Consider the following 14,639-nt stretch of genomic DNA (forward strand, 5'->3'; position numbering starts at 1 on the left):
CTCTTGGCATACTATTTCTCTCTCCGTTTCGTATAAATGAGCTTCATCTTTTACAGTTTGGTGATCATCAGTTTTTGTACTACTGTCTATATTCACCGTTAATAACTCCTGTTTCTCATCATCGGTCGATTCCCAGTCAACTGAATCCCAGCATGCTGGTGTTTGTATCCGATTACCCCCTAAACGTACTTCAGAATTTTGCTGATCAAAACTAAGTCTATTTACATTTAATTATATAAATAACTTCATTTTGCTATTGAATCACTTGTGATTGGTCTTCGTACCGTTCATCTCGTCAGTTCTGTCTTTTACCTGGGTTTGGTGGCCTCAACTAGATTTCCTGTACCGGTTCATTTCGCGTGTTTTGTCCTGCTAAAGCTTGATTTTCCCAACCTTTCTGCGTTCCGGTCATTCCATTTCCACCCGAGTAACTAGGATTTTGTTGTAGAAAACCTCTAAGCCTTTCTGCCTCATTTTCACGGTAATTATATCTCGGATCATATTTACCACCGTAGTTTCTAGGACCAAATCCACTACCGTAATTCCGCGGCCCACCAAAACCGTAATTATTATTCGACCTCTGTGAATTTCCAAAACCATAGTTATTATTGTTATCCCATGGGTGATTAACATTCTTTCCAAAACGATTACCTCTTCGTACGTTATTATTGCCATTGTAACTACTATAAAAGTCTAATTGGTTGCTATTATCCCCCCTACCATTGTTTTCTCTCACTGTTCTTTGTTTCTCCGTGTCATCTTCACTGAAGATGAATTCAAGTTCTCTTAACATCCCTTTAAATGCTTGTAAATTATCTCCTGCCCTATCTACCAACGACGGCTGATAACGTAACGGTAACTTCATTGTCCACATACATATCAGTTCCCCATCACTGTATGGACTATCTAAACACTGATTCTTTTTTGTCATTTCTTCGAAAAATCTAATTGGTTTCTTTTCTCCTGAAGTTTTGAATAACTCTTTCTGTAACAATTCATATTTTATTCTATTTTGGGTTTCCGTTCCAAGAATGCGGATTTAAATTGCTCATATGATTGACAGTTTGCAGCTACTCTTTGCATGGTTTCCACTTTTGCGCCATCCACATGCCCACAAATGAAGTCAAGTTTATGTCAAAATGGCCAATGCTCTGGTAAACCGATCTGGAATTGATTTATAAACATGCGTGGGTGTAAGCCGTTCCCGCTTTCTTTGTAATGTTGGAATTTTCTGACTGTAAAAAAGTGATCATTGTCAAATTTTTCTATTCCACCATATGGCGTTTGTGTTTTCACAACATTATCCGTTCCCTCCAACTGTGTCATGTTTTCTTGTATTCGTTCTACCATATTTGGGTCCTGAGATGACAGATTTACGTCCCATCTAGCGTCGTAACTACGTAGTGGGGTGCAGTTATCTAAACCATACCGTTCCTAGTGTATCGGACTGAAAGATTCGTTAAAATTTCCCGTTACTGGCTCAGTGTTTTATCTTCCTATTTGATTTATATTGACATGCTTGCATATAAGCTGTTGTATTATAACTTGGAAATTGGTACATGTGTCGTCGCAACTTGCTCTGTCTCGCGTCACTAGCGTACATTCGGAGGGTCGGCAGCCGCTCTCTTGGGATGCGCGCGTTTACCGTTTCTCGCTCCATTGTCTGTTGTGACCGCACCTTACCTGCTTCACTCACCTATATTAACTGTTCTCTTCCCATTTGCTACTGTTTCGTTTCGGTAATTATTGACGCAACCTCTTGTGGATATACGAATGGAATTTTATGACTTTTTTATGTTTCCGCTACTGCTACGGAAGATTGCACAATGGACTTGTTTACTTCTGGATTTCTGTCCATCGCTATGTCGGATGATACTTCCGATTCCGTTGCATCACTTCTGATTTCTGTACGGTTCTCGATACAGTGTTTCAGTTCTGTACGAAGCTGTTCATACTGTTTTTGATTTCGAATCTTTTAGCGCTGCTCGTGTGGCACGTTTTCTGACATTGAGCTCTTCCACGATTTGTTGCGCCGTATCAGACGTCTTCCGTGCTACATTATCAACTCTTTGATTAACATTAGACACTGCATCCTGTACCTGGTCAATGTCAGAACGTATCTTTTTCTGGTCAGCCGTTAACGATTGTATAAGCTCCCGCGAGTCTCTCGTCTCTCTCCGGATTTTAGTAAACTGTTCATTAACTTTCGTTCGTAGTTTTTGCTGATCTTCGCAGACTTTTTCGAACCCAATATAGGTTTCAAATTTGAGACTGTTTAAGCCAGCATTTGTCTCTGTTTTTAAATCTGCTAACCTTGCATTTCTTTCAGTTTTTAAATCTGCTAACACCAAGTTTCTTTCAAGTTTTATGTCTGCTAACCCTGCATTTGTCTGCTTTACGACCATAGTGAGTCGCTTCAATATTGCGAACACACTATCTGACTCTTCGCCATCGTCACCTGTCACTGTGTGATGTAAATTTTGCCGTTCGAATCTTTCACGTGGCGTCTCACCGACTTCTATACATAGTGCGGACGCACTTACACACATTCTTTCTGTTAGAAACTGTCCCGTATGATTGAGAATTACTATATTTGGTTCAAGGTACTGAAGTTTATCGTCTTCTGATCCCACTTCTGACCCACTAGATCCGTCATTTGTTTGTTTTTGTGCATTCTCAGACTGTGATACCAATCGTGAAACTACCACCATTCCCTCTGCACTATCACTACGTTCCGTTCCGTGACTCGCAATCGATACTTTTTGTTGTACATCAATCTCTATCCTGTCAAGATCTTCAGATAGCCCTATCTGCGATAATCTACGTTCTTCCGTCATCTCCGATCGTCTAACTAAGCTCTGTCTTTCTCGAATTGCGCGAGCTTGAGCTCTCGTCAGCATCAAGTTATATGATCTTACACGTTTCCAAATATCATAGAAAGTTTCTTAGACTGTCTACACATCATCAGCTACGCTGTTCACTGTTTGTAGAATTTCAAACCAACTCAACAACGCCGTGAATAACTTGGCGCGCGCCAGCAAGGTCATGCGCAAGCTACTTTCACACCAACATAAACATTAGCTTATTTATTAATGCAACTTTTCTACACTTTGGATTACACATTTACTGTATTCTGACCACTAAACATACACATACATTGGGTAACCTCGTTACGAAAACAATAAAACAAAAAAAGATTTTTTTTTCAATTCAAAAATTTTAATTTCCCCTTCTAATTTGACTAATTGCCATCCAGGCAGACCAATTGCCATCCTGGCAGGTTCGCCATTCTGTAAGGTTTTGAGGACAGAGCAACAACTGTGTAAGCTGTAAGCATATTTGGTTTAATGGTGCAGTCTTATCACAGAAATACACGCGTTTACACAGTTTACAATATGACAATCTTAGGACAGTTGTCAAACGAACGCATCTCGTCCTCAGAAAATGAAATAATCCTTCACACAACAATAGTAAATTTTAACTAGAAGTTTCTTTACAAAATAATTCTTACGTCATGATGTTGGCCAGTACTACGATAAATCATCCGATTCCGGTTCAAAGTTTGGTACTATTTAGGATGACAATCAAGTCTACAGAGAATGGTTAGTTTTGTGACAAGTTGAGCAAAAGATTACTCAAGGTCGCTCGAGTTTACAGTGGACGCAAGCTGGTGAACCAACAAATTTACAGCTCTGCTCGCAGTATTTACCTTAGCTGCGATGAGCTGTCGTCTGCATGGCTACTCTCGTCCTCTGAAATTCCTATAAAAACTAATTAAGCCTTTGCTGATTTTTCCAGCAGGATCCCGCGCTATGTTTCTCGTTATGCTAGCAAACATGTACTCATACATAGTCTTGGAATATGGCGATATGCACGCGCGTGGCTGGAGCAGCGTGCATATTAAAATGCACTCTCAGTCGTCGCAAGAATAATTAACTGACTGGTTTCTTCCCTCCAAAGCTGGAGCTCAACAACGCTACAGCTAATATCTAGCTTAATGTCAACTGCAGTGAGCTCAGCATTGACACAAATTTATCCTCTGCATCGTACAGAGCGTTATGTCCCCTGTTTGCACTTGACGCCAGTTCAGGGAAGAGTCGCTGAAATTTTCGCTCTTGTTTTTCTCGTAGCTAAACTGTCTCCCCACCTGGGTTCTTTCATTCTCAACACCACGGCTTTTTTTTACCAGTAGGAGCGTTCCTCTTATTTTTTAGAAACTCTCTCTGCCAATCACGAGGGCCCTACCATTAAACTGCATCTAAATCTCGGCACTTTACTTCTTCCTAGTTCGTTTCCGCCAATCGGACGTTTTGTGCCCACTCCAGATGCGTAAATGTTACATGCATATGTCACATGTGTACCACTCACTGTTCACATGATCAACTGCATCACCAGCTTCGTTCGTATCCACTTGAAATTCCGAAACGCAGTTTTCTAAAGCTTCTTTCTGTCCTACTTCTGGTGGCCCGTTACTTGCTCTCCAGTATGCGTCACCTGACTGCTCGCCGACTCCTGCTGTGGGATGCCCCTAAGAGCTTTTCGTGGTGCCTCCCGTGATGTGGCCTCTGCTTCTGCCCACGCCTGCTTCCACACAAAACGTTCCCTCTCGCTGCTTGTTTCACCTTCTGCTCATTGATGTGGATGATATAGGAGCGGTGTGTTAATACCGTCGATTGAGTGCCGTCCCTTTTGCATTACATACTTATAAGGAAATCTGCTCATTACTGCCAAAGTAAGTTAAATGTCATATTCACCTTCCTGTTACGGTGTATAGAACTCTTAAGTAAGGTGCGAAATTGACCTTCATTTAATGTGCCACCTTACAATGTGGTATACAAAAGACATAAAGGAGAACCGTTGTTAACAAGAACTCAAAAAGTTTCTGACCGATTTACTTCAAATTTTTACACGATACTCTAATAAACATTCGAATGGACATGGGCTACATATTTTAACATACAAAGTACATAAATATATATGTAATTCATAAAGCGGAATATCTCGAGAAGTTATTGTCCATTTTTTTCCTGTTTTTACACTATACGCAAATATACTTTCAGACAAACATAGGCTACATACTTTTTAAATGTATATGGTGTATAAATATCTATATAAAAATTCTCAAAAAGTTCTTTATCAGTCTATTTGAAAATTGTACATGATGCTCTAATAAACATTCGAACACTCATCGGCTGCAAATTTTTAAACATATGTAATATATAAATATATACTTATTATATAAATGGGAAAAGCTTTAGCAGAAATCTTGAAAAGTTCATAATCGTTTGACTTCAAATTGTTATATGATACTCTACTAACATTCAGTATAGCATAAGCTACATTTTTGTTTTATACATCATGCTCTCTCACTATTTCAAATGTATTCCAAATAAAATGTCTTTCTGAAATTAAAATTTATAATACATGTTTTTTGCAAATTCATCAGAGTCAAAAAAATGGCTCTGAGTACTATGGGCCTTAACTTCTGAGATCATCAGTCCCCTAGAACTTAGAACTACTTAAACCTCACTAACCTAAGGACATCACACACATCCATGCCCGAGGCAGGACTCGAACCTGCGACCGTAGCGGCGTCAGTGTCAATTTGCATCTTTTGTTCGAGAGCCAACACAGCTAGATTTATTAATCTCAAAGTCAATATTGCGGGTCTTATATAATTTTTAATAATTTCAATATGACAAATATCCAAAGTTTCAAAATAGCACTTCTCGTTAATTTTCTATTACTTAATGATGACTAGTTTCGAATTTTATTTATAATCCATTCTCATATCACCCATCCAAAGGAGTACAATGCAAGGGATCATGAAACACGCTGAGACAATTGTTGCCGCTCACACTAATCATGTCCACATATAGAGGCCATTCCCAGATCTCGTGCTTGGAGTGCCTTCTACTCTGCCACCACATTTGTTTGTTTCACTACCTCTGAGTGATGCAAGCACGCTCATGTTCAGGAAAACCAGAACATATTGAACGAGTAGAGATAGGACGTTCATATTCACAGGAGTGCCTTCTTCTCTGCAACCACATTTGTTTGTTTCACTACCTCTGAGTGATGCAAGCATGCTCATGTTCAGAAAAACCAGAACATATTGAACCAGTAGAGATAGGACGTTCATATTCACAGGAGTGCCTTCTACTCTGCAACCACATTTGTTTGTTTCACTACCTCTGAGTGATGCAAGCACGCTCATGTTCAGGAAAACCAGAACATATTGAACGAGTAGACATAGGACGTTCATATTCACAGGAGTGCCTTCTTCTCTGCAACCACATTTGTTTGTTTCACTACCTCTGAGTGATGCAAGCACGCTCATGTTCAGGAAAACCAAAACATATTGAACGAGTAGAGATAGGACGTTCATATTCACAGGAGTGCCTTCTTCTCTGCAACCACATTTGTTTGTTTCACTACCTCTGAGTGATGCAAGCACGCTCATGTTCAGGAAAACCAAAACATATTGAACGAGTAGAGATAGGACGTTCATATTCAGACGAGTGCCTTCTTCTCTGCAACCACATTTGTTTGTTTCACTACCTCTGAGTGATGCAAGCACGCTCATGTTCAGAAAAACCAAAACATATTGAACGAGTAGAGATAGGACGTTCATATTCACATGAGTGCCTTCTTCTCTGCAACCACATTTGTTTGTTTCACAACCTCTGAGTGATGCAAGCACGCTCATGTTCAGGAAAACCAGAACATATTGAACGAGTAGAGATAGGACGTTCATATTCACAGGAGTGCCTTCTACTCTGCAACCACATTTGTTTGTTTCACTACCTCTGAGTGATGCAAACACGCTCATGTTCAGGAAAACCAGAACATATTGAACGAGTAGAGATAGGACGTTCATATTCACAGGAGTGCCTTCTTCTCTGCAACCACATTTGTTTGTTTCACTGCCTCTGAGTGATGCAAGCACACTCATGTTCAGGAAAACCAAAACATATTGAACGAGTAGAGATAGGACGTTCATATTCACAGGAGTGCCTTCTACTCTGCAACCACATTTGTTTGTTTCACTACCTCTGAGTGATGCAAGCACGCTCATGTTCAGGAAAACCAGAACACATTGAACGAGTAGAGATAGGACGTTCATATTCACAGGAGTGCCTTCTTCTCTGCAACCACATTTGTTTGTTTCACTACCTCTGAGTGATGCAAGCACGCTCATGTTCAGGAAAACCAAAACATATTGAACGAGTAGAGATAGGACGTTCATATTCAGACGAGTGCCTTCTTCTCTGCAACCACATTTGTTTGTTTCACTACCTCTGAGTGATGCAAGCACGCTCATGTTCACGAAAACCAGAACATATTGAACGAGTAGAGATAGGACGTTCATATTCACAGGAGTGCATTCTTCTCTGCAACCACATTTGTTTGTTTCACTACCTCTGAGTGATGCAAGCACGCTCATGTTCAGGAAAACCAGAACATATTGAACGAGTAGAGATAGGACGTTCATATTCACAGGAGTGCCTTCTTCTCTGCAACCACATTTGTTTGTTTCACTACCTCTGAGTGATGCAAGCACGCTCATGTTCAGGAAAACCAAAACATATTGAACGAGTAGAGATAGGACGTTCATATTCACATGAGTGCCTTCTTCTCTGCAACCACATTTGTTTGTTTCACGACCTCTGAGTGATGCAAGCACGCTCATGTTCAGGAAAACCAGAACATATTGAACGAGTAGAGATAGGACGTTCATATTCACAGGAGTGCCTTCTACTCTGCAACCACATTTGTTTGTTTCACTACCTCTGAGTGATGCAAACACGCTCATGTTCAGGAAAACCAGAACATATTGAACGAGTAGAGATAGGACGTTCATATTCACAGGAGTGCCTTCTTCTCTGCAACCACATTTGTTTGTTTCACTGCCTCTGAGTGATGCAAGCACGCTCATGTTCAGGAAAACCAAAACATATTGAACGAGTAGAGATAGGACGTTCATATTCACAGGAGTGCCTTCTTCTCTACAACCACATTTGTTTGTTTCACTACCTCTGAGTGATGCAAGCACGCTCATGTTCAGGAAAACCAAAACATATTGAACGAGTAGACATAGGACGTTCATATTCACAGGAGTGCCTTCTTCTCTGCAACCACATTTGTTTGTTTCACTACCTCTGAGTGATGCAAGCACGCTCATGTTCAGGAAAACCAGAACATATTGAACGAGTAGAGATAGGACGTTCATATTCACAGGAGTGCCTTCTTCTCTGCAACCACATTTGTTTGTTTCACTACCTCTGAGTGATGCAAGCACGCTCATGTTCAGGAAAACCAGAACATACTGAACGAGTAGAGATAGGACGTTCATATTCACAGGAGTGCCTTCTTCTCTGCAACCACATTTGTTTGTTTCACTACTTCTGAGTGATGCAAGCACGCTCATGTTCAGGAAAACCAGAACATACTGAACGAGTAGAGATAGGACGTTCATATTCACAGGAGTGCCTTCTTCTCTGCAACCACATTTGTTTGTTTCACTACCTCTGAGTGATGCAAGCACGCTCAAGTTCAGAAAAACCAGAACATATTGAGTGAGTAGAGATAGGACGTTCATATTCACAGGAGTGCCTTCTTCTCTGCAACCACATTTGTTTGTTTCACTACCTCTGAGTGATGCAAGCATGCTCATGTTCAGAAAAACCAGAACATATTGAACGAGTAGAGATAGGACGTTCATATTCACAGGAGTGCCTTCTTCTCTGCAACCACATTTGTTTGTTTCACTACCTCTGAGTGACGCAAGCACGCTCATGTTCAGGAAAACCAGAACATATTGAACGAGTAGAGATAGGACGTTCATATTCACAGGAGTGCATTCTTCTCTGCAACCACATTTGTTTGTTTCACTACCTCTGAGTGATGCAAGCACGCTCATGTTCAGGAAAACCAGAACATACTGAACGAGTAGAGATAGGACGTTCATATTCACAGGAGTGCCTTCTTCTCTGCAACCACATTTGTTTGTTTCACTACTTCTGAGTGATGCAAGCACGCTCATGTTCAGGAAAACCAGAACATACTGAACGAGTAGAGATAGGACGTTCATATTCACAGGAGTGCCTTCTTCTCTGCAACCACATTTGTTTGTTTCACTACCTCTGAGTGATGCAAGCACGCTCAAGTTCAGAAAAACCAGAACATATTGAGTGAGTAGAGATAGGACGTTCATATTCACAGGAGTGCCTTCTTCTCTGCAACCACATTTGTTTGTTTCACTACCTCTGAGTGATGCAAGCATGCTCATGTTCAGAAAAACCAGAACATATTGAACGAGTAGAGATAGGACGTTCATATTCACAGGAGTGCCTTCTTCTCTGCAACCACATTTGTTTGTTTCACTACCTCTGAGTGACGCAAGCACGCTCATGTTCAGGAAAACCAGAACATATTGAACGAGTAGAGATAGGACGTTCATATTCACAGGAGTGCTTTCTTCTCTGCAACCACATTTGTTTGTTTCACTACCTCTGAGTGATGCAAGCACGCTCATGTTCAGGAAAACCAGAACATATTGTACCAGTAGAGATAGGACGTTCATATTCACAGGAGTGCCTTCTTCTCTGCAACCACATTTGTTTGTTTCACTACCTCTGAGTGATGCAAGCACGCTCATGTTCAGGAAAACCAAAACATATTGAACGAGTAGAGATAGGACGTTCATATTCACAGGAGTGCCTTCTTCTCTGCAACCAAATTTGTTTGTTTCACTACCTCTGAGTGATGCAAGCACGCTCATGTTCAGGAAAACCAAAACATATTGAACGAGTAGAGATAGGACGTTCATATTCACAGGAGTGCCTTCTTCTCTGCAACCACATTTGTTTGTTTCACTACCTCTGAGTGATGCAAGCACGCTCATGTTCAGGAAAACCAAAACATATTGAACGAGTAGAGATAGGACGTTCATATTCACAGGAGTGCCTCCTTCTCTGCAACCACATTTGTTTGTTTCACTACCTCTGAGTGATGCAAGCACGCTCATGTTCAGGGAAACCAGAACATATTGAACGAGTAGAGATAGGACGTTCATATTCACAGGAGTGCCTTCTTCTCTGCAACCACATTTGTTTGTTTCACTACCTCTGAGTAATGCAAGCACGCTCATGTTCAGGAAAACCAGAACATATTGTACGAGTAGAGATAGGACGTTCATATTCACAGGAGTGCCTTCTTCTCTGCAACCACATTTGTTTGTTTCACTACCTCTGAGTGATGCAAGCACGCTCATGTTCAGGAAAACCAAAACATATTGAACGAGTAGAGATAGGACGTTCATATTCACAGGAGTGCCTTCTTCTCTGCAACCAAATTTGTTTGTTTCACTACCTCTGAGTGATGCAAGCACGCTCATGTTCAGGAAAACCAAAACATATTGAACGAGTAGAGATAGGACGTTCATATTCACAGGAGTGCCTTCTTCTCTGCAACCACATTTGTTTGTTTCACTACCTCTTAGTGATGCAAGCACGCTCATGTTCAGGAAAACCAAAACATATTGAACGAGTAGACATAGGACGTTCATATTCACAGGAGTGCCTTCTTCTCTGCAACCACATATGTTTGTTTCACTACCTCTGAGTGATGCAAGCACGCTCATGTTCAGGAAAACCAGAACATATTGAGTGAGTAGAGATAGGACGTTCATATTCACAGGAGTGCCTTCTTCTCTGCAACCACATTTGTTTGTTTCACTACCTCTGAGTGATGCAAGCACGCTCATGTTCAGGAAAACCAGAACATGTTGAACGAGTAGAGATAGGACGTTCATATTCACAGGAGTGCCTTCTTCTCTGCAACCACATTTGTTTGTTTCACTACCTCTGAGTGATGCAAGCACGCTCATGTTCAGGAAAACCAGAACATATTGTACGAGTAGAGATAGGACGTTCATATTCACAGGAGTGCCTTCTTCTCTGCAACCACATTTGTTTGTTTCACTACCTCTGAGTGATGCAAGCACGCTCATGTTCAGGAAAACCAAAACATATTGAACGAGTAGAGATAGGACGTTCATATTCACAGGAGTGCCTTCTTCTCTGCAACCACATTTGTTTGTTTCACTACCTCTGAGTGATGCAAGCACGCTCATGTTCAGGAAAACCAGAACATGTTTAAAGTGTAGAGATAGGACGTTCATATTCACAGGAGTGCCTTCTTCTCTGCAACCACATTTGTTTGTTTCACTACCTCTGAGTGATGCAAGCACGCTCAAGTTCAGAAAAACCAGAACATATTGTATGAGCAGAGATAGGACGTTCATATTCACAGGAGTGCCTTCTTCTCTGTAACCACATTTGTTTGTTTCACTACCTCTGAGTGATGCAAGCACGCTCATGTTCAGGAAAACCAAAACATATTGAACGAGTAGAGATAGGACGTTCATATTCACAGGAGTGCCTTCTTCTCTGCAACCACATTTGTTTGTTTCACTACCTCTGAGTGATGCAAGCACGCTCAAGTTCAGAAAAACCAGAACATATTGTATGAGCAGAGATAGGACGTTCATATTCACAGGAGTGCCTTCTTCTCTGCAACCACATTTGTTTGTTTCACTACCTCTGAGTGATGCAAGCACGCTCAAGTTCAGAAAAACCAGAACATATTGTATGAGCAGAGATAGGACGTTCATATTCACAGGAGTGCCTTCTTCTCTGCAACCACATTTGTTTGTTTCACTACCTCTGAGTGATGCAAGCACGCTCATGTTCAGAAAAACCAAAACATATTGAACGAGTAGAGATAGGACGTTCATATTCACAGGAGTGCCTTCTTCTCTGCAACCACATTTGTTTGTTTCACTACCTCTGAGTGATGCAAGCACACTCAAGTTCAGAAAAACCAGAACATATTGTATGAGCAGAGATAGGACGTTCATATTCACAGGAGTGCCTTCTTCTCTGCAACCACATTTGTTTGTTTCACTACCTCTGAGTGATGCAAGCACGCTCATGTTCAGAAAAACCAAAACATATTGAACGAGTAGGATAGGACGTTCATATTCACAGGAGTGCCTTCTTCTCTACAACCACATTTGTTTGTTTCACTACCTCTGAGTGATGCAAGCACGCTCATGTTCAGGAAAACCAGAACATACTGAACGAGTAGAGATAGGACGTTCATATTCACAGGAGTGCCTTCTTCTCTGCAACCACATTTGTTTGTTTCACTACTTCTGAGTGATGCAAGCACGCTCATGTTCAGGAAAACCAGAACATACTGAACGAGTAGAGATAGGACGTTCATATTCACAGGAGTGCCTTCTTCTCTGCAACCACATTTGTTTGTTTTACTACATCTGAGTGATGCAAGCACGCTCAAGTTCAGAAAAACCAGAACATATTGAGTGAGTAGAGATAGGACGTTCATATTCACAGGAGTGCCTTCTTCTCTGAAACCACATTTGTTTGTTTCACTACCTCTGAGTGATGCAAGCACGCTCATGTTCAGAAAAACCAAAACATATTGATCGAGTAGAGATAGGACGTTCATATTCACAGGAGTGCCTTCTTCTCTGCAACCACATTTGTTTGTTTCACTACCTCTGAGTGATGCAAGCACGCTCATGTTCAGGAAAACCAGAACATATAGAACGAGTAGAGATAGGACGTTCATATTCACAGGAGTGCCTTCTTCTCTGCAACCACATTTGTTTGTTTCACTACCTCTGAGTGATGCAAGCATGCTCATGTTCAGAAAAACCAGAACATATTGAACGAGTAGAGATAGGACGTTTATATTCACAGGAGTGCCTTCTTCTCTGCAACCACATTTGTTTGTTTCACTACCTCTGAGTGATGCAAGCACGCTCATGTTCAGGAAACCCAGAACATATTGAACGAGTAGAGATAGGACGTTCATATTCACAGGAGTGCCTTCTTCTCTGCAACCACATTTGTTTGTTTCACTACCTCTGAGTGATGCAAGCACGCTCATGTTCAGGAAAACCAGAATATATTGTACGAATAGAGATAGGACGTTCATATTCACAGGAGTGCCTTCTTCTCTGCAACCACATTTGTTTGTTTCACTACCTCTGAGTGATGCAAGCTCGCTCATGTTCAGGAAAACCAAAACATATTGAACGAGTAGAGATAGGACGTTCATATTCACAGGAGTGCCTTCTTCTCTGCAACCACATTTGTTTGTTTCACTACCTCTGAGTGATGCAAGCACGCTCATGTTCAGGAAAACCAGAACATATTGAACGAGTAGAGATAGGACGTTCATATTCACAGGAGTGCCTTCTTCTCTGCAACCACATTTGTTTGTTTCACTACCTCTGAGTGATGCAAGCACGCTCATGTTCAGGAAAACCAGAACATATTGAACGAGTAGAGATAGGACGTTCATATTCACAGGAGTGCCTTCTTCTCTGCAACCACATTTGTTTGTTTCACTACCTCTGAGTGATGCAAGCACGCTCATGTTCAGGAAAACCAGAACATATTGAACGAGTAGACATAGGACGTTCATATTCACAGGAGTGCCTTCTTCTCTGCAACCACATTTGTTTGTTTCACTACCTCTGAGTGATGCAAGCACGCTCATGTTCAGGAAAACCAGAACATATTGAACGAGTAGAGATAGGACGTTCATATTCACAGGAGTGCCTTCTTCTCTGCAACCACATTTGTTTGTTTCACTACCTCTGAGTGATGCAAGCACGCTCATGTTCAGGAAAACCTAAACATATTGAACGAGTAGAGATAGGACGTTCATATTCACAGGAGTGCCTTCTTCTCTGCAACCACATTTGTTTGTTTCACTACCTCTGAGTGATGCAAGCACGCTCATGTTCAGGAAAACCAGAACATATTGAACGAGTAGAGATAGGACGTTCATATTCACAGGAGTGCCTTCTTCTCTGCAACCACATTTGTTTGTTTCACTACCTCTGAGTGATGCAAGCACGCTCATGTTCAGGGAAACCAAAACATATTGAACGAGTAGAGATAGGACGTTCATATTCACAGGAGTGCCTTCTTCTCTGCAACCACATTTGTTTGTTTCACTACCTCTGAGTGATGCAAGCACGCTCATGTTCAGGGAAACCAAAACATATTGAACGAATAGAGATAGGACGTTCATATTCACAGGAGTGCCTTCTTCTCTGCAACCACATTTGTTTGTTTCACTACCTCTGAGTGATGCAAGCACGCTCATGTTCAGGAAAACCAGAACATATTGTACGAGTAGAGATAGGACGTTCATATTCACAGGAGTGCCTTCTTCTCTGCAACCACATTTGTTTGTTTCACTACCTCTGAGTGATGCAAGCACGCTCATGTTCAGGAAAACCAAAACATATTGAACGAGTAGAGATAGGACGTTCATATTCACAGGAGTGCCTTCTTCTCTGCAACCAAATTTGTTTGTTTCACTACCTCTGAGTGATGCAAGCACGCTCATGTTTAGGAAAACCAAAACATATTGAACGAGTAGAGATAGGACGTTCATATTCACAGGAGTGCCTTCTTCTCTGCAACCACATTTGTTTGTTTCACTACCTCTGAGTGATGCAAGCACGCTCATGTTCAGGAAAACCAGAACATATTGAACGAGTAGAGATAGGACGTTCATATTCACAGGAG

The sequence above is a fragment of the Schistocerca serialis genome, chromosome 4, assembly GCF_023864345.2.
Source record: "Schistocerca serialis cubense isolate TAMUIC-IGC-003099 chromosome 4, iqSchSeri2.2, whole genome shotgun sequence".
NCBI lineage: Eukaryota > Metazoa > Arthropoda > Insecta > Orthoptera > Acrididae > Schistocerca > Schistocerca serialis.